The sequence below is a fragment of the Pelobates fuscus genome, chromosome 5 (genome assembly GCF_036172605.1).
Source record: "Pelobates fuscus isolate aPelFus1 chromosome 5, aPelFus1.pri, whole genome shotgun sequence".
Classification (NCBI taxonomy): domain Eukaryota; kingdom Metazoa; phylum Chordata; class Amphibia; order Anura; family Pelobatidae; genus Pelobates; species Pelobates fuscus.
Window position 1 is genome coordinate 104,693,579 of NC_086321.1, and position 26,247 is coordinate 104,719,825.

General features: G+C 41.3%; 1 protein-coding gene across 1 annotated transcript in view; it reads right to left on the reverse strand.

Annotated features, from left to right (window-relative positions):
• Window positions 1-26,247, reverse strand: part of DTWD2 (DTW domain containing 2) — a 233,619-nt gene that overhangs the window by 195,006 nt on the left and 12,366 nt on the right. The window lies entirely within an intron of this gene.

Genomic DNA, 26,247 nt, shown 5'->3' on the forward strand with positions numbered 1-26,247 from the left:
CAGTGTCCCCTAGTCTCCCAGTGTCCCCTAGTCTCCCAGTGTCCCCTAGTCTCCCAGTGTCCCCTAGTCTCCCAGTGTCCCCTAGTCTCCCAGTGTCCCCTAGTCTCCCAGTGTCCCCTAGTCTCCCAGTGTCCCCTAGTCTCCCAGTGTCCCCTAGTCTCCCAGTGTCCCCTAGTCTCCCAGTGTCCCCTAGTCTCCCAGTGTCCCCTAGTCTCCCAGTGTCCCCTAGTCTCCCAGTGTCCCCTAGTCTCCCAGTGTCCCCTAGTCTCCCAGTGTCCCCTAGTCTCCCAGTGTCCCCTAGTCTCCCAGTGTCCCCTAGTCTCCCAGTGTCCCCTAGTCTCCCAGTGTCCCCTAGTCTCCCAGTGTCCCCTAGTCTCCCAGTGTCCCCTAGTCTCCCAGTGTCCCCTAGTCTCCCAGTGTCCCCTAGTCTCCCAGTGTCCCCTAGTCTCCCAGTGTCCCCTAGTCTCCCAGTGTCCCCTAGTCTCCCAGTGTCCCCTAGTCTCCCAGTGTCCCCTAGTCTCCCAGTGTCCCCTAGTCTCCCAGTGTCCCCTAGTCTCCCAGTGTCCCCTAGTCACCCAGTGTCCCCTAGTCACCCAGTGTCCCCTAGTCACCCAGTGTCCCCTAGTCACCCAGTGTCTGTGTCCCCTAGTCACCCAGTGTCTGTGTCCCCATGTCTCTGTGTCCCTAGTGTCTGTGTCCCCATGTCTCCCAGTGTCTCCATGTCTGTATCCACAAGTGCCCCCATGTCTCCCAGTGTCCCCTGGTGCCTCAGTGTCCCCTGGTGCCTCAGTGTCCACATGTCTCACTGTGCCCACAGTATCCTAGTGACAAGGGAAACACTGAGACATGGGGACACAGGGAGAAATGAGGACACAGACACTGGGAGCTTAGGGCACTGGGCTACATGGGGACACTGAAACTTTGATACATAGTTTTTAACACTGATGCCAGGCTGGCCTTCCAATCCTTTGGACAGACATGCCCCCTTTTTGAGCATGTTCGCCCTTTTGGCAGTTCTGGTCATGTGATTTGCGTCAGTGGCCACCCTTTTTTCCCTTAACCCTTTTAGGCCCTTATCATAATTGCCTGCACCAGGCCCACTGGGCTCTTAATCTGGCCCTGTCCATATCCATATACTAACCTTAATAATCATGTAAAAATACATAAATAAATACACAAACATAGCAGACAAAAATAAACATGTCCATATACATCAGTCCCTACATCCACGAACATTAGAAACCTACACTTGCATACACACACATGCTCCCATGTTTTTCCACCTTCTCCACACCTAGTTTTTCCACATACTTTTTGATTTTCCTTCTGCTTGCTTACCCATGTGAAGCCATGTTTCTTAGGAGGACACGTGATATATATACACTCTGATAATGAAACAATGTCAGACTGTGGCACTATAGTCACCAACATTCATCTCAATGTTTTTGGCTTCGGTGCAGTAACATGGTCCTTTTGACCTGTAGTTTTCATCCTATTAACCTCTAGTGGCTGTCACACGTATGTTTCTTTTGCATTGACAAAGTAAAAAAGCCCCCACATGAAAGAACTTATTCCATGTTTTCCTATGGGGAAGCTTGCATGTGCAATCCTATGCGGAACATTGGCTTGGACAATCACAGAGGGGGCAAGGATGTTGTGGGTGGCAGAAAGGTTAACAGCGTCAAAGGAAACTTGGGCTGGAAAAGGTTAATCCTTTACTTTTTTTATTGCAAACAGGGGTGGGGGGAGATGGTTAGTACCACTAGGTACAGGGTCACTATAGCGTTAGGAATAAAGGTTTGTATTCCTAACGCTTAACATAAATTTATGATCTGCTTTATAGCCTGGTCTAAAACAAAAACAAATGAAATGTTTATATGCATTAGAGCAAGTTTGAATTTCAAAATAATTTAGTGCCAGAGTAGCCAAAGTAGAGACCTAGCTAACTTACAGACATTTTTGGCTAAAATTTAGCTTTTCTGAGCTAAAAGGATGGCACTCAACGAATGAGCTAAGCCCACACAGTTGAGCTTATGTCAAAAGGAGAGCATCAGCTCGCCAAAGGAAGTTGTGAAGGCAGGAAGCCGTGCCCAGACATCAAGTAAGATGTTAGTTTGCAACCTTACAAGGGGTGGAGGGGAGTGTGCCAGGCCATTCCCTCTGCGCTGTGGTGGTTATGGTGCTTGCATTGTTCCTTTAAGGCAATCTGACAGCTGAAGTTTTGAGGGAATTTCCATAGAGTACCAGATTATTCTTATTCATGCGCGAAGAATAATTGTGGTGATGCAGGTAGTGGTGCAAATCTTGGCAAGCATGTCAGCAAGCATGTTTAAAGAGAATAATAGTGGCAATGGGGATCATAGTCAAGTGCTGAGTTCCAGTTAAGCAAAAATTAAATCACATATTTGTTTAAGTAGGTTTATCTAGAGATGTTACCTGTGTATTTCTTTCCAAAAAAATGCAAAACAGCGATTAATAGATCTACTGTAGGAACAAGCTGGCAGTGCAACAAATATGATCAAAAATAGGAGACATACACCATTATGATTGATTTGGAAAAGGCGAGAACATTATTATTTCCTTCAATTGTAAAGAGGAACTGTCACTTCTCCACTTTAATCACAACTAGATAGTGAAGCTAAAGTTAGCTGTTGACCTAATAGATTTTTAAAAATTAGTTTTCTTTCTTATCATTTTAACTTGTATACTTCACAGGGATTGCAAACAGCACTGCTAGCGAAAATTCCAAACGTGGAATGCACAAATACCTCATATCTCCTTTGGATGCAGAACCACACATGCAAGCACCTGAGGCCTCATGGGATGTAATGAGACGACAATTAAGAAGTGTAGAGAAGGTAAAGTGTTTTTATTATTTATATTAACCTACACTGCTCTATTCAGTAAAAACATTTACGTGAATAAAGGCGCAAGTAACTAGAACTTCTCTGAAAGTGCCTTAAATGTAAAAATATAGGCTCTTGGTTTCAGAGAGGTTTTATTAGGTTTATTTATTTTTTTTATTTATAAGTGTCCCTTAACCCTGAATTCTTCAGTAAATATAATGTGTATTTAAAATCATGGGCTTCACACTCCAGTAACACTAACAGAATGTTAATTGGTTTCCCTATGTAACCAGATTGACAGCTGAGGTAAGCCAACAGCCAAACTCTACTTCGCTTGGCCTGGGAAGCTAATAAACATTTTGATTGAGCCATAGCTTTCATAAATTAGGACCACAAAATAAACCAGTCTATTATTTTACCTTAGTAATAACTTTAAACGAGAGTACATGTTTTGGAAAAAATTAAATAAAACAAGAGATCAACAGATATTGATAAAGCAGTTTGCAAGGCTAATCTAAAAAAAAAAAATGATTTTGGAAATCAACACATTTACAAAAGGGACATATTACTAATATTAACAAACAGTTTGATGAGTGCAAACAATCAGATTCCATTGGAGTCATGAAATGTGAATAAATGTATAATACACACCGTAGGCTGTTTTGGCAACGCAAATCAAAGTGCTAAATGGAAATGTGTATATGATAGTTTATATAGAAGTACATGTGTGTGGGCACAACGATTTCAAAAATCAAATGTGCAATATGCTTCCAATAAATCAAGTTGTATAAAACAAAAAAGTATTATAGAAATGTAAAGATTTGCCCACCTCACCAGCTGGACTTCGGCTAATGCTTCAGCATGCGTTTAGCAAGAAAAACAGGACAACTAAACCAACCAGAACATACAATTCAAATAGGAATACTTAGCACAGTGAATTCTCCGAGCTTTGATATATCAAAGCTGGCTGGATTTCATTCAGCTGCATGTGCTACAAAGTTCCATTGTGTTCTTTAGAATAAACGTTATGGTCCGTGAAAAATCCACCTAAGCTGGTGCTCAGTATTCAGAAACAGCTTACCTCACCTCTAAAACATCCTTGCCACTAGGAACCATTTGCAAGTCTGAGCAGGAGAAATTGGATGCAGGTAAACACATCCCAGATGAGCAGCAATTTGACAAGTTACTTTCAGAGCAAATGTGCGCTCATGTGTAATAAAATGCAGACTAAAAAAATAAATAAAAACGGAAGAAATAAATAAATAAATCACCCTACAAACATCTTGAAATTTATTATGACTGTTTTTATGTTATTTGTATATGTTAATCCTTGCAATGCTAGATGATATACAGCGGAATATTAAAAATGCTAACTCCATTTTATAAAAAAAAAAAATGGATATAAATAGCATAGCATGTATACAAAGTATGGGATATATCTTGCTATTCAGGTATTTCAATTGAAAATTACATACATTTGGACAAATATATTTTCGAACTACAAAACCCACTTTCAAAGTGTTGGAGAAGGTGGTCTGTCATTTACAGTCCCTTAGTGAGATGCAGTAGGATCAAATGGAGCAAGTTCAAATGAATTAAATACCTTAGCATGTGGGGGGGTTATTAAAAAAAAATGTCTACTGCATCAAAACAGGAAAAAAAAAAATCTAGCTCGTAACCCCTTAAGGACAGAGCTTCGGAAGCTTGTCTTTCACTTTATGACAACAGCATTTTTTGCTGTTTGCGTTCAACTGCAATTTGCATTTGACAAATTTATTGCACCGACGCATATTATATACAGTGTTTTAAAGGACAGAAAGGGCTTTAATTTGATGTAACATATATATATATATATATATATATCTTGCTATTCATATATATATATGCTTATTTATTTAAAAAAAATACAGAAAAATGCATAAAAAAATACAGAAAAATGCAAAAAAAATGAAAAATGTTTTTTTGTTTACAGTTTTTGCAATAATAATGTGTGCACAATTAGTGCAGGTTAAGGAAAGTAATTAAAAATAAATTAATTTAGTTGTTCTGATTTACAGAATATATAATGTGTCTGGGATTTTAAGTTTTTTTTTGGTAGTTACAGGTCACAAAGCACAAGGAGTAAAATAAACTTTTAATGTGGAGCGATTTTAGAATTTGGTATGTTTGTCTTGTAAGCTTAATAGCCATAAAAGAAAACAAAATTGCCACACAAAAGTATATATTTATATAAAGTAGACACCACAGGCTATTTACCTAACGTTGTTTTGACACTTTCTACGTAGCCATTTTACCGCCAACCTCTGCTAAATATTGGAGTAAAATTGTGTTTTGGGGGGGTTTTCGCACACAAACCTATAACAAAGAACTTCTCAAGTGTATTTTGTAAAGTTGGTGTGTGCTATTCCTGTACAAAGTTTTATTATGTTTTCAGTTACTTCTGCTGAGTACAACGGTACCCCCATTGTATGTCTTTGGCACTATTTTGTGAAGCTACAGTGCCATATAGGAGACCTGTCCTTTTCAGTATTCACAGTAGAATTTTGAGAGACGGATTTAATGAGCCTATGCTTCCATTTGGGGTATTATAACAGTTTGACTTTTCAAAAAAAAAAAACACAAAGGCCTACCATTTGTAAAAGTAGACAGTCCAGGGTATCTCATAAGGTGCATATTGTGCCTTAACATGCCCCCATTTTTTTACCATTACATGCCAAAGTATGTTGAAAAAAATAATTTTGTGCATTTTTTACATACGGATTGCATTTTTGCTGGGCATTTAGTATATTTCATATGTGCCACTAAGTTCAAACCCCCCAAATTATGCTCAGCTAAGTCTTCTGAGTAAAAAGACATCCCCAATGAATGTCTTTGGCACTATTTTGTGAAGCTACAGTGCCATATAGGAGACCAAGCCATATCAGTTTTTACAGAACTTTGAATTTTGACGCTGGGCCTATGTGCAATTTCCAAGCATCTTCGCAGGTTTTAAATTCAAACTACCCCACAAAGGCCTACCATTTCTTAAAGTAGACACCCCAGGGTATTTCAAAAGGCATATTTTGAACCTTAGCGTGGGATCATTTTTTCGCTAGCTTGTACCAAGTGTAGTGGTAATAAGCGTTTTTTTCTGCCTTTTTGACACACAAAGTGAGTTTGCACAGTATATTTTGCAAACCTTATGTGTGCTACGACTGTATAATACTTCATATGTTGCTCAGCTATGTCTGCTGAGTACAAAAATACCCCCGTATGGACCTTTGCCAGGTATATGTGGACATCGGAGGGGCACATTTGGGACACAGCCATTCCATTTTTTTTTCCCAACTTTCAATTTTTACGCTGTGCCCATGTCCCATTTTAGAGTATTTTACCAGGCTATATAATCCAAATACCCCATAAAGCCATACCATTTCTTAAAGAAGACATCCCAGGGTATTTCAAAAGGCATATTTTGAACCTTAGCGTGGGATCATTTTTCCGCTAGCTTGTACCAGGTGTAGTGGTAATGAGCGTTATTAAATGTATTTTTTAACTTTTTAAACCTTTTTTTTACTTTTTAAAACTATTTTTTAAACTTTTGTTTTGCTTATTAATTTTTTTAAAGTTTCCTAAACTTTCGTAAAACTTTTTTTTTTTTTACAGATTTAACATTTTTCTAAGCTTTTTTTTTTTACCGTTAACCCCTAACTAGCAGTAAGCAGCACTAACAGTAAATTCCCCATAACTCCCACCCACCCCAGATAGCAAAATATTTAATTATACAATATTTAAATTAGTTAATTAAATACATTTAACCCCTGAGGGTTAAAAAATAAATAAAAGTTAATCGTCAGGGGTTAAAAAAAAATTAGATCACAGTATAATACTGCGATCTGTATTTTGATCACTGTAGGCAGTGATCGACTGGCAGGGAAGGGGTTAATTTTTATTTGGACTGGGTAAAGGGTTTATTTTTTTGTAATTTTTTTACTTAAACGTTATTAAAACTTTTTTTAAACTTGATTTTTTAACTTCTTAAAGCTAACTTTTTTTTAACGTTAACCCCTAGTTAGCCTAACACTAAATCCCCCAATTCCCCACTAACTTCCACCCTCCCCACCTAGCTAAATTTATAATTTTAAAATATTTAAATTAATAAAATAAATTTAACCCCTGAGGGTAAAAAAAAAAAAAAAAAAAAAAAGAATCAGATCATAGTAAAATGTAATCCCTGTAGTCAGTGATCAATTGGCAGGGAAGGGGTTAATTTTTTATTGAAATGGTTAAAGGGGGTGGGATTTTAATTGTACTTTTTTTTTTTTTTTACACCAGGGGGCAGGATCAGCACTGATCCGTCTCCCTGCACTTCACACTGAACCCGGAAGTGCAGGGAGGCGGAGGTGAGTATACAGAGCACATGTGCTCGCTCTGACATGCTGTCAGAGCGGGCACATGTGCTGGGGCAGCCGGATCCGGTGCTCCCGGTCTGCCTCTAATACAGAGGCAGACCGGAGTACCATTAACCCCACGATCGCCGCGATCTGGGGTTAATTTTAGCGCGTGACGGACGGGGTCCGTCACTCGTCATTAAGGCAATCCCTTGAGTGACGGACCTCGTCCTTAAGGGGTTAAACAATGGCACAATAGCAGAAAAGGAACTAGCAGACTGGATATGTTTAATGCATTGATATGTAGAGAAAGCACTTGGCAGAAACCTACTTTCATATCCCCAAGATGAATCAGCACCCTCTGAAGTTCGCTCTGGGGAACTGGCACATCCAGTTTCAGGTGATACCATTTGGCCTGATCATAGCACCCAGCTGAGACTGCTGATAACCACCATACTTCACTATTGTATGATGTGTTAATGGAGAGATAACAGCACCTACTTCAGATCAAGTATCTTAATACACAATAGCACTCCATATTTCGCAAAACCATTTATCTACTGGACATCCACAGGAAAAAATGGAGAAAGTGTTGTCTGTTCTACATGGTGTAATTTTCTCTACAAAGTTGAAAGAGATTATGACAAACTGAAGAGAGTCTATTCTGGGAAGTTTATTCCAAGAAAGGACTTTAACCCCTTAAGGACACATGACATGTGTGACGTCATGATTCCCTTTTATTCCAGAAGTTTGTTCCTTAAGGGGTTAAAAGTTGAATGGAATCTTTGTCATCCACCATACATCGGATGAGATGGGCTCAGTGGCATATGGGAGTTTCCCAGCAATGCTTCCACAGTCAGTACTGGTGAAGGGTCCGATACAATAAATTGTCAAATGAGTCCAACAAGACCTGACCCAGTGGTTGAGAACTACAACCAATTATGGAGATTCCCTCAAGGACATATTCCATGGCAGATCTTCATGAAGAAAGCATGTCGGTAAGGCTAGGGAGCTTGTGTAAGGACCAAATACACACAAGGAATATGGCCTTGCACCATCACAGAAACCTCATCAAATCATCAGTGCTTCACTTATGTAATATATAATCAGTCCATCTATATACTATTCATATTCACAAATTAATCCAGGCAAGATTTGATAAGGATTTAAACCTCACAGACTCCCCCATTAGTTTTACCCTTAGTTTTGACTGCTATGGTGAACGTACCATATGAAACTCTGAAATAGGTTTTGCTAACGACATTGACTTTAAGAACGGTTTGTCTAGTAGCTCTTACTTCTGGATAAAACATTTTTGACTTGGAGCCCAACCTTGTGAGTAACTGTGCATGGTGTTTCATCTTTATTCAAAATTATTCTCGGCACATTCCCTAGTTTCCATCTAAAGGGTAGCGTCTCTCTCTATGTTTACCAGTAGAATATTCTCCCTGGCTTTTATCCATCACCTTTTTAGAAGCGGAAGAAAAGTTCCACAAGTTAAACATTGTCCGTTGCGTATAAGTGCATAAAGACAGGACAATGCGATTGTGCAAGTCATTTAGGGTCATACTGCTTCCAGGGGGACATATTAAAAAGAAATAACCGCTTCACTCACAACCACTGCATACCAAAGCAAATTTGCAAAAAAGCTATATGGTCTTGCTTAGGCTTCATATCCTAGGTGTCAGAGCTTCACAAGAACCAGAACTAGTTCATGGGATTTTGGAAATGGTTACATACATATACACTTCTTTTTATTAGACAATTCTGTCTAGTATTTTTTTTTTTTCTTTGCGTGAATTCTTACTACCCCTTCTCCCTCCCAAGTTTTGGTTTATTTGTTAGAGAGTGAAGCTAGAGTAGTGCTGCCATGTGTATTGCAATTACAGTTATTTCCCCTTCCCCGTCTTATACGAAAGCAGTACAACACACCATCCTAAATGTGTAGCTTGTCACTTAGATTGCAGTATGGATTTATTGCATTGGAGAAAGTTTCTCCACAATAAGAGTTTTGGGGGAAAAGCTAAACCTAGAGTTGCGCTGCCATGGCCAACCCAAGTAGAGGGGAATAATAGAAAGTATAAGTAGAGTAAGTTGATTTGGGCTTTATGGAATATACAAAATTAAAGTTAAAACATTTTTTGAGGCGGCTAAAGGAGCACTCTAAGCAACATATCCATTTATTTGTAGCAGTTATGCTGCCTAGAGTCCCTGTTTCCATCCCTTTAATTATATCAAATTTGAGAATTGTTTGAAAATACCTGGCTAAAACTCGCCTCGAACTGCCAGCCAATTATATTCCTTAAAGTGCCCTTTTGATGAAGTTATACTTTATCAGTTATGGGATGGAAATAAACACATGATTGACTAGCAGTTTGCAAAGTTACTTACAAACTAATGTGCCAAAATGTGTGTTAAAATAGATGTGTATAAAGCACATACTGTAAACTAAACATTTTTTTTTTTAACCGCTTTTGATTTGTTTGAAACAGATAGTCAAATGGACAATCAACAAAGAAAACGCGATATTTGTACACTAAAAAGGTACACGAAATAAACATCTCAAAATGTGGGAATGCTTTTAATTCATATAGTTTAACCCTTGGAATGCTGAATGATGTGCATGCAAATGGTTAATCATAGTTAATGAAATTATACACTATAGCATCCCTTTACGTAAATGTATTCAACATGCCCTGAGCATAGGGAACAATTCCACAATGAAAAAGAAGATATTACATGAAAAAATTAGTAAGTGAAAAATTAAGCAACCTTACCTCACAGGTTTAACATTTACAAAACCATCAATAAAGCATACTAACATTTTAAATTAGAGAGTGCCGATTGTCTAAAAGGGAGCAATAACAGTAAGTAATGCTTCCAAGTGAATTTTGCCTGGTGCCATTAGCATCTCTCCGCTGTCTTGTACAGAAATAAATAAACTGAAAATAGTAAGAACACTAAAGCAATGATGCAAAAATGTATAGTTTATTTCTGGCTTTCTCGATTTAGGATGATTGTAATGATGGCATGCTTTTTGAGGTGTGTAGATGACAATTTTAAATAAAGATGAGAGAGTCATTCTGACAGAAAGATGTTGCAAAGGCAATACTGCCATCTATTGTGCCAGTCTAATAACTGCAGTTTCCTTTAGCATCTGTCAAATGATATAATAAACTTCACACAATAACCAAGTTAAGTAACAATATTGCTATCCACAAACACATTTAACGATAACAAAATCACTATTTAGCACTAATCAGCAAATCGTAAGTGAATGCACACACATGCATCACAGAAAGCTCTGTTTTAATGTCATTTAACAATTTGCATGTTCTCTGACAGTAGTAGTTTACAACAAATCGCTTGGTTCAAAAGAGAAAGTTATGGTTAGCGCAAATTTATAGACCAGATTCCCAGCTCAATAAAGAGCACATCTTGTACCTTTTAATTTATTTTCTTAGTGACAATTAATACAAAGCTTAGACTTTTAAACTATTTTAACTGCAGTCAGTTTACATAAAAAAAAAAAAAATACAAGGGGTGGGGAAACGACAAGAACCCGTATAAAAGTATGTAAATGCCAGCATAGCAAACTGATCACGATTTCTTGCTATGTACCAAATTATAAATGTGTAGGCTGCAATGTTGCTTCTGCTTTTTGTTTCTTACTGGGTGGCAAGGACCAAGGAAAAAACAAAAAAAGCTATAAATATAATTTAGCTAGTCTTAGGTTTGTCTGTCCTAGACACAGATCAATTATACATGCTGGTTGAAAGCTCATGAAAAGCTGTGCCCTGCAGTATGTAGACTTCAAATTCTGAAAGTAGGAAATAAATCAATCATTAATCAAAGAAGAAGCATGCTGTATTATTGCTACATTATTGCTAGAGCAGCACTTTCACTTTGTGGTACTTTGTGGTATGTAGAAGTGAAACATGCCGCAGGAAAAAAATAATAATGTAACTGACATACCTGGCTATCCCAGCTATGTTGTAAACGAAAGTAGGATCTATTAGAAAAGTACACTAAAATGGATAGCAACTGTATCTGATGCATGTCAATGACAGCCAATAAATAGATACATTAAACATCTCTTATAGTGATGTCGCGAACATAAAATTTTCGGTTCGTGAACGGGAACTTCCGCAAATGTTCGCGAACGGGCGAACCGCCATAGACTTCAATAGGCAGGGACTCTTTCTGGCCACAATAGTGATGGAAAAGTTGTTTCAAGGGGACTAACACCTGGACTGTGGCATGCCGGAGGGGGATCCATGGCAAAACTCCCATGGAAAATTACATAGTTGATGCAGAGTCTGGTTTTAATCCATAAAGGGCATAAATCACCTAACATTAATAAATTGTTTGGAATAACCTGCTTTAAAACATCAGGTATGATGTTGTATCGATCAGGTAGTGTAAGGGTTACGCCCGCTTCACAGTGACAGACCAAACTCCCCATTTAACGCACCGCAAACAACCGCAAACAGTCCATTTGCACAACCGCAAACTCCCCATTTGCACAAGGTTGAATACCAAGCTAGCCATGTCCCGTTCCTTGTCCTCACTGATGTCATTGAAGGTCTCTTCCTCCACCCAGCCACGTACAACACCAACGGTCCCCGAAAGGTGACAACAAGCCCCCTGGGACGCCTGCTGTGTTTGGTCTTCCACCTCCTCAAAGCCACCTTCCTCCTCTGACTCCTCTTCTTCAGACTCTTCTCTCTTTGCGTTGCCTCTCTCTGCGTTATTATAAGGTGTGTTAAGTAGTACTATTCCTATCAGTTTAATCCCTGTTATGTCCCCTATCAGAAGACAACCCTGGAGAAGGTCCCAGCGGGACTTCACCAACTAATGATAAAGAAGAAGCTACAGGTTCCAGCCCTGACAGAGACTGGCGGACAGCGCCAGAAACACAGTTGGTCCCTTCTACCTCTGCTCCTTCTCCTTCTTCCCCCTCATCTGGATTGAATCCTGAAAGTCCCAGCTTTGTTCCTCATTCACCAGTTAGGGACTCTAACTCTATACGAGGATCTGGACCTCTGTCTACCAGATCCCTTCCCAATGGTGTGGGCGAAAGACTCTGTAATGAAGAAATTAGTGGACAACCACCGAGCAACCTAGGTAGAGGCAAAAGAAATCGGAGGGCCCCGAGATTCTTGACCTATGACAACATTGGGGAGCCCACATATTCTCAGAACCCCCACACGTGCACTAAGTTAATCAATGTATTGCATACTTTGACTGAAATATTGAGTGATAGAATTTCCCTGTATTAGATTGTATTGTACCATCTTGTTAAACGGTTATAAACCAGATGGACTGCTCTTGCCAGTGGAAGGCAAGGATTCTACAGAGGGGAGGATGTAACAGACTGCTATATTTTACTGTTTTTACTTTAAGTTTTGAGATATTGAACTTTGCCCTTTGCCCTGTCTTGTGGGGAGGAGGGGCTAGGATAGCAGGAAGAAGAGGACAGGGGAGAAGCCATGTTCTCTGAGTCTGCTATAAAGAAAGTGTGTTCCTACCTGTTTATATGGTCTATTATTGCTGGGACAGTGAGATAATAACAGGGGAAGGCTAATGCACTGCAACTACAAGAAGTTGGAGACGGTCTACTGCTCTGCTAGGAGAATTAGAAGACTGTCATTTTATATTACAGTCCAAAAAGTTTTTTTTTTAAATGCAAGCTATTGGGACACCAGTGAGTGAGTGGTGGCACTGGGCAGGCCCTGAAACACACACTCATGAAGGAAACTGACTGCTATTATATTACAGTCAAAAAAGTTTTTTTTTGTTTTTTTTTAAATGCAAGCTATTAGGACACCAGGTATGAGTGGTGGCACTGGGCAAGTGGGCACAGTATACGCTGTGAGCCTGACACACACGCTGGCAGACAACTGCTATTCAATCTATTACAGTCAAAATTTTATTTTTATTTTTTTTTAAATTTACACTACTGTTACACCAGATATGAGTTGCACTGGTGTGACACTGTGCCCTGGCAGGCCCTGAAACGCACACTCGTGAAAGGAAACTGACTGCTATTATTATCCAAAAAGTTTAGTTTTTATTAAATGCAAGCTATTGTGACACCAGTGAGTGAGTGGTGGCACTGGGCAGGCCCTGAAACGCACACTCGTGAAGGAAACTGACTGCTATTATATTACAGTCCAAAAAGTTTTTTGTTTTTTTTAAATGCAAGCTATTGTGACACCAGTGAGTGAGTGGTGGCACTGGGCAAGTGGGCACAGCATATGTTGTGAGCCTGACACACAGGCTGGCAGGCAGGCAACTGCAATTACATTACACAGAAAAAAAAGCAGACTGATGTTCTAGCCCTAAAAAGGGCTTTTTGGGGTGCTGTCCTTACAGCAGAGATCAGATGAGTCCTTCAGGACTGTAGTGGACACTGAATACACTAGCCTAGCTATCAATTTCCCAATCAAATCAGCAGCAGCTACAATGTCCCTCCTCTCACTAAGAATGCAGCTTCACAATGAATGTAAAATGGATGCTGTCCAGGAGGTGGGAGGGTCTGGGAGAGAGGGTCTGCTGCTGATTGATTGGAATGTGTCTGCTGACTGTGAGGTACAGGGTCAAAGTTTACTCAATGATGACAAATAGGGGGCGGACCGAACAGCGAATATGTTCGCCATCCATGGTGAATGCTAACAAGCGATGTTCGCCAGGAACTATTCGCCAGCAAACCGTTCGGGACATCACTAATCTCTTAGCTAAAGTAAAGAGCAAGAATCCAAATTACTAGGAGACAAAATGAAGATTAGCAAACTAGTGAATACTGTGAACTTAAAATAAGAGATGCAAGAGACAAAAGATGCATACAGAAACACGTGCATAGCTGCTGATGCAAGAAAGACATTTTTTTATTTTTTCCAATGTATGAAAAATAAGCAAATACATTATAAAGGCAGGAAAGAAAGTCAATAGAATACATGGCTGAAATAAGCATTTGTTAAAAGGCTGTCTGGGTGTACAAGCAAGCACACAAATTCAGGAGCCATGTTTCATAACATGACAATGCATATGCCATGTGTAGCTCATCGGGCATCCACATTAGATACAACATCATCACACAAAATGTCAACATAACACATGGCATAAAGCAATCAGACAGTACACATCACATTCACCATCAACAAATTGCATGTGACATACATTATCGGCATGAAAATCTCACACATCCGCTAAACAATCTCCATCCAACACAGAACTGTTCTGCAATATACAGTTCTTCTCAAACATTTGCATACCCTTGGAGAATTGGTCATATATGTACCATTTTTAAAGAAAACATGAGTAAGCAGGCAAAACACATTTCTAATATTTCTTATGAGATTCATATTCCACTGTAGGTTATAACAGAGTGCACAATCATAAAACAAAACATGGCAGGAAAAAAAATAATAATCCATGTTCAAAAGTCTGTTATGCCCCCTTTAGCATCTATGACAGTGTGCAATCTTTTGTAATAGTGGTCCATGAGACCCCTAATTCTTCAGATATAGCTGCCCATTCATTTGGGCAAAAAGCCTCCAGGTCATGCAAAGTTTTTGGTCGTCTTGCATGAACCACACGTTTGAGATCTCTCCCGAGTGGCTTGATGATATAAAGGTCAGGCGACTGTGATGGCTACTCCATCTTTTTCTGCTGTAACCACTGGAGGGTCAACTTGGTCTTATGCATAGAGTCATTGTCATGCTGGAAAGTGCAAGAGCAATCCATGCGTAGCCTCCGTGCAAAAGAATGCAAATTGTCTACCAGTATTTTCTGATAACATGCTGCATTCATCTTGTCTTTAGAGCTCATCCCCCTTAAAACACCATTTAGCCACCACCATGCTTCATAGTGGAGATGCATTCTTTTCACTATAGGCCTTGTTGACCCCTCTCCAAACATAGCACTTCTAGTTGTGACCATAAAGCTCTATTTTGGTCTTGTCACTCCAAATTACAGTGTGCCAAAAGCTGTAAGTATGTCAAAGTGTTGTCTGGCATATTGTAACCAGGCATTTTTGTGGCATTGGTGCAGTAAAGGCTTCTTTCTAGCAGCCCGGTCATGAAGCTAATTTTTGTTCAAGTATCCTTGTATTGTGCTTCTTGAAACAACTACATTTTTCCTGAGGTTACCTGTGGAATATTTCTTTGTATCTAGAACAATTCTTCTGGAAGTTGTGGCTGAAATCTTTCTTGGTCTACCTGACCTTGGCTTGGTATCAAGAGATCCCTGAATTTTCTACTTCTTAATAAGTGATTGAACAGTACTGACTGGCATGTTCAAAGCTTTGGAGATCTTTTTATATCCTTTATAAAGTTCCAGTACCTTGTTACGCAGGTCTTTTGACAGTTCTTTTCTGCTCCCCATGGCTCAATATCTAGCCTGCTCAGTGTACCCACGTGAGAGCTAAAAAACTCATTGACTATTTATACACAGACGCTAATTACAATTTTTAAAAGCCAAAAAAGGTGTGGGAAAGCAATATTTAATTACCATTTAAACCTGTGTGTCACCTTGTGTGTCTGTAACAAGGACAAACATTCAGAGGGGCGGGGCCTGACAGCCAACATGGCCGGACGTGTCTCCTGAGAGCTCCTGCATCAGCGAGTGAACAACAGTGAATCCTGCAAAACCTACCCATGTTAGCGGTACACAAAGCCCCACAAACGGAGCAGGACTGCATGGGGAGCATACTGATACCCGTCATGTACCACGGCAAACAAAGGGCACACGGACCGGCCACGCGGCCTACCTACGAGCGGAGACTGAGGCCTGGGGGAGACGGCCGACCCCCTGGCGCGATTCCCGACAAACGAGCGCTGACTACAGCCCTGCTACCCACCCCTCCAGACCGGTGGGGGATATCACGGTTACCCCCACAAAGCATTTCAACCAAGCAAATATGATTGCACCCCACAGAGTTACCGAAAGCGAAAACAAAATGGCGGCAATGGCGCGCCCGACGCCACGAGGCACCCTCATTCAGCCACCCAAGCACACCCAGGAGTTTTTTGCCCGACTATGCCACAGCCTACGGACAAAGCTCCACAACAAGGGACAGTCCCTCTACCTAGCCATGAAGGCAGCAGCGGCATGGATTCGGCCATCTACACGGCGGCGCCTGAGCAGCAACGCAACACGGGCCTCCAGGCTGACCTCCAGCCAGAGATGGAGCCGGGAGACAAAGTGGCGGGAAGCGGAGAAAAAAACATCAAATCCTGTTACACAGTCTCGCACGCACCAAACCGGGACCACCGAGCCCACTCACCACTCAGCAGCGACGGAAAGCGTCCACCAGCGACAGGCGTCCCCACAGATGTTGTTCCGAGCACTCCAGACTCAAGCCAGCGACAGACATTGGCGGAAAGCCTCCACGAAAGGAAGGGAGGACAGCGTCCTACAACGGCAGTTATCCCACCGTTGTCCTCAGGGCGACCGCCAAGCCCCCATCGCAGACCGACCGGAGCGGGTCGCGAAGAGACTAAACACAGGAATCGGCTGAGTGCTGATAAGGGGCCATCAAGCTGCATCTGCCTGAACATGGGACTTAAAGAGAGCTTAGCGGCTGCTAGCTCCATATTACGGGACATTTGTAAGCCAGCCAGATGAAGCACTTAAAATAGTCATAACCATATGTATAATCCGTAATCCATAGACTACCTATGCTTAGACTAGTCTAGCTCTCAGCGAATGTTATACTCTTATGTTCCTCTTTATTTTTAATTGTATTTTTCTTAAATTTCCTTACGTTAGTGCACTCATACTAAATAAGCTACTTAAAAGCTAGGCTCCACGAGCTATGTTTAATCTTTTAGTCAAGCAGACCTAACACAAGACTCACTATCCCCAGACTAGCTGGGATACAAGCGAGATTTAACCTATTGGTGCCCTTGCTGTCCGCAACTTATACTCTGTAACATATATGTGTATTTCAAGTTTTGCAATGTCATTCTACGTTGCTGATTGTTATAATACAGCTAGGCACTTACAACGCAACTAATAGAACGTTTTACTAGATATCAAGCAAACTACAAGAGTATTATAAGCATATTTTAAGCAACATCAAGCATAATACGCGTTGAAACGCGATCGTTTACTTTATTTGCTGTTTCGTATATGGCATTTCATACTGTTAATATAACTAATACGACCTTGATTTTTACTCATTAGCTATGTGCCCCAGTTTTGCATAATCTACTGTCACCCTCTAACTATATATCAGGATGGGCACTACTGCTAACAGCAACACGTTTTTGTTAACACTAAAAAAGAAAAAATGAAGCATCCTTTATCAGGAAATGTAACTGTTTAAGCTACCGCTGTATTCACCCTGTAATGTACCAGATATTGCATTCCCCTCTCTCTATTTTGTACCCAATCTGATATGTTTCAATAAAAGAAAGATTGACAAAAAAAAAAAAGGACAAACATTCAAGGGTATGTAAAGTTTTGATGAGGGCCATTTGGGTGATTTCTGTTATCATCAGGATTTAAAAAGGAGTCAAACAACAATGTGATAATAAATGGCTTCATATGATCACTATCCTTCAATAAAATAAATTTTTGTTGCATGTCATATTTTCAAAATAAATGCAATTTTTCACAATTTCTGCCTATTCTGAGTATGCAAACATTTGAGCACACTGAAGTATCGTAACAAACAGTCAAGCAATTGTAAATTTTTCCTTCCTTGTCCACTTAATAAATATCACTCTAGTACAAAAAAGATTTTACAAACCTGGCAAGCCTGTAAGAACTCCCTCAATGAGGACAGATGAGGGAATATAAAAAAAAATATTTTTAAAACATTGAATATAAAATATCACTCCAGCAAAATAATCTTTTTCTGAAAAGGGTGTATCCAATCAATGCCAACATGCAATCTGCTTGTTACAGAATGGTAAACAATTAATGCTGGCATGGTTCTTGATGTTTAAATAAAAGTGGTGTTTGTGTTATGGGGTCTGGGATACTTTTGCATCTCAGAGTTCTAAATCCTAAAACCATAAAACCTAAAATGAAGGACAGATATCCATGTCTCGGTAGCACATACTATACTAGTCTAAAACCTACAAATCTGCATTATAGATCTGTCACATGTGTGAATATTGTACACTGAAAAACCTGTCTAGGAAAGCATATTTTATTTTGCAAGAATGTATAAGAAGTTTAACAAAACTAAATAAATTTGAAAAAATTATTATGCCTAGCCGCTCCATCAGAGGGGAAGATAACAGCTTCACAGAGGGTGACCCAAACCAGTGATTATTTCTAAATATATATCCTCTAGTGTCTTGCAATCCTTTGGCAAGCACTATTGCAGTCATTGTCTGTTGACAGCATACATAGGACAATGAATACACAGCATCCTTTGGAGTGTTATAGGATGATGTCCTACTTTAGCTGCATTAAATTTAAATGTCAGAAAGCAATGCTGGCTGCCAACTAACTAATATCATTAGAGAGACGGGCTAGAAAGTTTCTGAAAGCAAAAGACTAAAAAGGAAATAAAGAAATTTAGCTTTAATATCACATGAGCAATATTAAGTTTAAGTAATCCAACTGTATCACTTCTTATCAGCTACTGCTATACTGGCAGATGTATGGCACATGCCAGAGGATAGTCCTCAGGGGACAAAACAAAGCCTGGTGTTCTGCAAAGTGGCGAGGGCATCTTAAAATATGCATGCACTATGCAAATCCTGTTCAATCGGATAATATGTTGCCTCATTATATGCAAATTGCACGCATACATAAAGCAGCATGGAATGCCTAGAGCTTAGGTCTGCGTGTGTCATTTTTGCCTGAAGCAGGCCACCTTCTGATCAAAAAAAAAAAAAAAAAAAAAAAAAAAAAAAAAAAAAGACACCAGATGCTATTGCATATACTTTTGAAAATCCAATTTTCAATATAATTTGTAAAGGATAGCTTACCTAACATCTGCTTCAAACCTCGAAGACTGAGGATAAAAGCAAGCTTATATATATACACAAAATAAAAATGGAAAGACATTCACACTTTGTGAATAATTTTTTTTTTTTTTTAAATCATCTGCTGTAAAAATAAGCAACTTTGAATTAGAGTTCTGACACACAATTAAATTGAATTAAGAAAATTAGAAGGAAATGAAAAGAAAGGAACAAACCAGCTACACAGTAAAGTGAATTTGAGCAATTCAAAATGTAATGAATCTTAACCTCTTCACACCATTAGGGTGATCTATAACATCCTACATAAAGTGGGCTTAAAATGCCTCAAGAGCGACATAGAACACCTATTATTTTATTATTATTATAGCAATTTATATAGCGCCAACAGATTCCGTGGCGCTTTACAATATTATGAGAAGGGATTTAACTATAGATAGGACAATTACAAATAAACTTACAGGAACAATAGGTTGAAGAGGACCCTGCTCGATCGAGCTTACATTCTATAGGAGGTGGGTGTAAAACACATTAGGACAGGAATTTGCAATCAAATAAGGTGGACTGCCCTTTAGGAGAGGGCAAGAGACAGGTATGTGAGGTAAGGGTTAGTCTTGGAGGCCATATGCTTTCCTAAAGAGATGGGTTTTAAGGCACTTCTTAAAAGATGCAAGACTAGGGGAGAGTCTGATGGCGGTAGGCAGGCTATTCCATAGGAAGGGAGCCGCCCGCGAGAAGTCCTGCAAGCGCGAGTTGGCCGTACGAGTGCGGACAACGGACAGGAGGTGGTCACGGGCAGAGCGGAGAGACCGAGAAGGGACATACCTATGGATCTGTGAGGAGATATAAGAGGGGCTAGAGTTGTTCAGTGCTTTATAGGTGTGAGTTAGAACCTTGAATTGACTCCTATAGCATACAGGAAGCCAATGTAAGGACTGGCAGAGGGGTGAGGTGTGAGAGAAACAACTAGAGAGGAAAATCAGTCTAGCAGCAGCGTTCATTACGGACTGTAGGGGTGCAGTACGGCTTTTGGGAAGACCAATCAGGAGAGGGTTACAGTAATCCATGCGGGAGATTACCAGAGCATGGACAAGCTCCTTGGTAGTATCTGGTGCAAGAAAGGGGCGGATGCGGGCTATGTTTTTAAGATGGAATCTACAGGATTTGGCAACATGCTGGATGTGAGGCTCAAAGGTGAGACCAGAGTCAAGTATGACGCCAAGACAGCGCGCTTGCAAGGATGGACTGATGTTGGTACCACAAACTTGAAGGGAGAGTGAAAGAGGAGGATCAGTATTAGGAGGAGGAAAGACAAGGAGCTCAGTTTTTGAGAGATTGAGTTTCAGAAAGCGGGAGGACATCCAGTCAGAGATGGAAGAAAGGCAAGCAGTGACATGTTGCAGGACGGCAGGGGAGAGGTCCGGGGAGGAGAGATATAGCTGGGTGTCATCAGCGTACAGGTGGTAGTGGAATCCAAAAGAGGTAATAAGTTTGCCAAGAGAGGCAGTATAAAGAGAAAATAGAAGGGGACCAAGGACGGAGCCTTGGGGAACGCCAACTGAGACAGGGCAAGGGGAGGAGGTATCATTAGAAAAGGAGACACTGAATGAGCGTTGGGAGAGATAAGAGGAAAACCACGAGAGGACAGAGTCACAGAGACCAAGCGATTGAAGAGTTTGAAGAAGGAGAGCATGATCAACGGTGTCAAAGGCCGCTGAGAGGTCAAGAAGAATTAGTATGGAGTAGTGGCCTTTGGATTTAGCTGCGATTAGGTAGTTAGTGACTTTGATAAGGGCAGTCTCTGTAGAGTGGAGAGGGCGGAAGCCAGATTGAAGGGGGTCAAGGAGAGAGTTGGAATTGAGGAAATGAGACACACGGGTAAAGACAAGCCTTTCCAGAAGCTTTGAGGAAAAAGGGAGCAGGGATATGGGACGGTAGTTAGAGAGGGTGGATGAGTCGAGGGATGGTTTTTTTAGTATAGGTACTACAGTGGCATGTTTAAGGTCAGCAGGGACGATGCCAGAAGAGAGCGAGCAGTTGAAGATGTGTGTTAGAGAAGGCACGAGACAAGTGGAGAGAGATCTGATAAGGTGAGATGGGACAGGATCGAGTGGGCAAGTGGTGGGGCGAGAGGAGCAAAGAAGAGCAGCCACCTCTTGGTCAGTAGCTGGGGAGAATGTCTGAAGGGTAGGAAATGCATGATCTATGTGTGATTGAGAAACAGAAAGGCAAGGAGGGGAGAATTCTTTCCTTAGCTGTTCAATCTTGTCAGTGAAGTAACATGCAAAGTTATCAGAAGTAAGGTTAGTTTTGGGGGTGGCCACAGCAGGGCGAAGAAGAGAATTAAAGGTGTCAAAGAGACGCCTGGGGTTGCGGGAACATGAACTAATGAGAGAGGAAAAATAGGACTGTTTGGCAAGGGCAAGGGCTGCACTGTATGAACACAATATGAATCTATAATGGAGAAAGTCTGATTGGGTACGAGACTTCCTCCAGGAGCGTTCAGCACAACGGGAGCATCTTTGCAGGTAGCGCGTTGAATTAGTATACCATGGTGTATGCCACCTACACATATGGTGTGAGCAGGGTTAAAGGGACACTATAGTCACCAAAACAACTTTAGCATAATGAAGCAGTTTTGGTGTATAGATCATGCCCCTGCAGTCTCACTGCTCAATTCTCTGCCATTTAGGAGTTAAATCACTTTGTTTATGAACCCTAGTAACACCTCCCTGCATGTGACTTGCACAGCCTCCCTAAACACTTCCTGTAAAGAGTCATCTATAATTTATCCTTCCTTTATTGCAAGTTCTGTTTAATTTAGATTTTCTTTTCCCCTGCTATGTTAATAGCATGCTAGACCCTGCAGGAGCCTCCTGTGTGTGATTAAAGTAAAATTTACAGAGCAAGAGATAAAATTGTTTGAGGTAAATTACATCTGATTGAAAGTGAAACCAGTTTTTTTTTATGCAGGCTGTGTCAATCAGAGCCAGGGGAGGTGTGATAAGGGCTGCATAAACAGAAACAAAGTTATTTAACTCCTAAATGGCAGAGAATTGAGCACAGAAACCTGAGAGGCATGATCTGTACACTGAAACAGCTTCATTAAGCTAAAGTTGTTTAGGTGACTACAGTGTCCCTTTAAATCCCTGCTCACACCAAGTAGTCCCAGGTATCAATTGATACCTTGGGCTCCCCTCTGTCAGCTGGGGCCAGTTTTAGTGGACCTAGAGTTTTTGATTAGCTGTTTGCATTGCTGCTCTTTAAACAGGCATTTAAATACCTATAACTAGATTGTAGTGTGAGCAGATTTAAATCCATACTCACACATACAGCCAAGGTATCAATGTATACTTGGGGCTCTGTTCTGTCAGCAGGTGCCATTTTTAGTCTCATATATGACACTATAGCTTCACAGGATAGTGGCAAGGGCATACATTGGGGGTATCGTACTTAGAAGATGTAGCTGAACACATTATGGGATTTTGCACAGTAGCAGCACACATCAGGTTTCAAAATACACATTAAAAAAATACATCTAAAAAAAAAACCTTGTTACATGTGTGTATGTTAAAAGTAACAAAATACTCCATAATTTAGGAGATATTAGCAGTTAAATTGCTATAAAATAAGTGTCAAAATACCCTTTGTTAAATAGCCTGTGATTTCTACTTTATATAAATATATACTTTTGTGTGGCAGTTTTATTTTTTGTGATGGCTATTAAAAGGAACACTATATGGTCGAGAATACATGTGTATTGACCCGCCTTTACCCCCTTTTAAATAGGAGAAAAACTCATCTTTATTCCATGTAGTATGTCCCTGCAGGCATTTCCATGTAAACACTGCCTTTTCAGAGAATGGGAAAGCATTGAATTAGCTGAGATCATTAATGTTGTTGATCTCAGCCAATCCAAAGATTTCCCATATAAAAGCATTATGATGACTTGTGCGCTTGGGTGGCAAAACGCTGCTCTGCACCATTCAGATGGTCTAAGAACACCTAATTAATAGCATATTGAAAGCAATTAAAGGCAGGTTAACCTTGCAAAGAAAACATTGCAGGCCTGCAATAAATTAAACAGCAGTGCAGGGTTAAAAAAAGGGGGGGGGGGAGGGCAGAGAGACATGGCACCTAGACACATTTGGGAGCGCACGCCTGGCATCCACACCGGCATTGCCATATCCAGCAACACAGGGCAGAAACACGTAACAAGCGCCTGCCACAGCCACCTACACTGTACCGGCAGAACACAAGCTCCTGACAGACCGAGGAACCGGCACCGTGTACTTCAGAATGCACCCTGGAACCCGTGGTACACTACAGCTTCCAGACCAGCTTGACAAAATACATATTTGACTCTCTGTTTTTTCTCTTTATCGGTGGTGTTGCCACACATGCTAGTCACACGCAGGGCCGGCCTTAGGGGTGTGCGAGCTGTGCGGCCGCACAGGGCGCCATGGAGCAGGGGGCGCCGTGCGTCCGCACAGCCGGCCGGGATTTAAAAAAAAAAAAAAATTTTTTTTTTTTTTTATTTGCAGCGGGGGCGGAGCTTACCGTGCGGCGGGGGCGGAGCTAAAAGCGCCAGAAAACTGCTGTAGGGGAAGCAGGAAGGAGTCCCTGCTTCCCCACCAAACAGTCACCAGGAGCTGCACTGCCTCCACAATGAACTCCACAGGTAACTGTGTGCTTGTCATGTGAGTGTGACTCTCTGCCTGTGTGTATTACTGTCTGTGTGTGTGTATATGACTGTCTGCCTCTGTGTGTCTGTGTGTGTGTGTGTGTGACTGTCTGCCTCTGTGTGTCTGTGTATATGACTGTCTGCCTCTGTGTGTCTGTATGTATGACTGTCTGCCTCTGTGTGTATGACTGTCTGCCTCTGTGTGTATGACTGTCTGCCTCTGTGTGTATGACTGTCTGCCTCTGTGTGTATGACTGTCTGCCTCTGTGTGTATGACTGTCTGCCTCTGTGTGTATGACTGTCTGCCTCTGTGTGTATGACTGTCTGCCTCTGTGTGTCTGTGTGTATGACTGTCTGCCTGTGTGTGTGTATTACTGTCTGTGTCTGTGTGTATGACTGTCTGCCTGTGTGTGTGTATTACTGTCTGTGTCTGTGTGTATGACTGTCTGCCTGTGTGTGTGTATTACTGTCCGTGTCTGTGTGTATGACTGTCTGCCTCTGTGTGTCTGTATGTATGACTGTCTGCCTGTGTGTGTGTGTTTGTGTGTATTACTGTCTGTGTGTGTGTATGACTGTCTGCCTGTGTGTGTCTGTGTATATGACTGTCTGCGTGTGTGTGTGTGTGTGTGTGTATGACTGTCTGCCTCTGTGTGTGTCTGTGTGTATGACTGTGTGTGTCTGTGTGTATTACTGTCTGCCTCTGTGTGTGTCTGTGTGTATGACTGACTGTCTGCCTGTGTGTGTCTGTGTGTGTGTGTGTGTGTGAGACTGTATGCCTGTGTGTGTGGATGTCTTCCTGTGTGTGTGTATGGCCGTCTGACTCTGTGTGTGTGTGTGTGTGTCACATACAACCAATACACGCATATCACACACTGTTAATACACCCATTACAAATATCACACATAGCATACATATCACACACAGTCATCACACCTACTATCACATACACAGACAACACAAACATTACAGCATACATGGATGATGGGGGGGGGGGGGCGCTGTGAAGATTTTTCGCACAGGGCGTCTAAATGCCTAAGGCCGGCCCTGGTCACACGCAGCAGCATTGAGAGGGCAATGCTGTAGACCCTACCATCACCTTAAGCGTAACTGTCTTTGTCAGATGAGCATTTAGCCAGATATGTCTGGCGCAAACTACTGCTTTCACATAGCCTGTTATTTTCATGTTGTGCAAACCATGTGCTGTTTAAACTGTTACATGTAATGCCTTGAAAACGCTTGTAGCTGCTGTTGTGGCGCTGCACGGCTGTTGTCACGCTATGCACAAATAAAATAAAGAATTTAAAAAAAAAACACCATCTAGCCCCCCCTGCTCTCCTAAATATAGCAACATTTTTCCTTTATTGTAGTCTGGCTCTGCCCCTGATCTGCCTGCTTGGCTGAAATCATCAGAAGATGTGTTCTGAGCCAATCAATCAGAATGCTTTCCCATAGACTGTCAAGGAGGCAGATCTGGGTCAGAGCCAGCACAAATCAAACACAGCCCTGGCCAATCAGCATCTCCTCATATAGATACATTCAGCGCCGGACTGGGAGAAAAATTCGGCCCGGGCATTTTTTTATCACAGCGGCCCACTAAGAAGGGGGCGGGGCAGAGAGAGTGTGTTTTGTCATCATTAATGACAAACACGCCCCCTCTCAAAGTGAGCATTTTGGTTCAATGCTCTTCCAGGGCAGACCATGCGCAGAGCTCTGCTGAAGAGTTCTAGCATGAGAAAAAAGCCCTGTATTTGTTCTGCACAGCGCAAGCAAATTTAATAACATGCTTGCACTGTCTTTCCTTGCAACTTGTTTCTGGTGTCTCTATAAATGGATACCAGGAGACAAAAATGCCAGGAAAGAGTATTGTGCATGTGTTTGGAGCCTGATTGTGGTATGGTATTGTGTTATAAGGTCGGTTTTAGTTGTGTTGTGTTTGTGGTGTAATGTAATGCATATGTGGCTAGGAGCTGTAGATAATGTGTGTACAGGGGATGTAGCAAAAGTGTGCATACAGGCTATAGAGTGTGTGTGTGTGTGTGTGTGTGTGAATATTATATAAATATGTTTGGAAGTATTGTGTATGTGTGTGGTGCAGTGTGTCGGGGGGGGTATGTGTGTATGTGAGGGGTGCAGTATGTGTGTGTGAGGTGTGATGTGTGTGAGGGTGCGGTGGGTGCTGTGTGTGTGGGCGCTGTGTGTGATTGATTTGTGTGAGGGTGCTGTGTGATGTGTGTGAGGGTGCTGTGGGTGATTTGTGTGTGAGGGTGCTGTGGGTGATTTGTGTGTGAGGGTGCTGTGTATGATGTGTGTGTGTGGGTGCTGTGTATGATGTGTGTGAGAGTGCTGTGTATGATGTGTGTGTGTGTGATGTGTATGATGTGTGTGTGTGTGATGTGTGT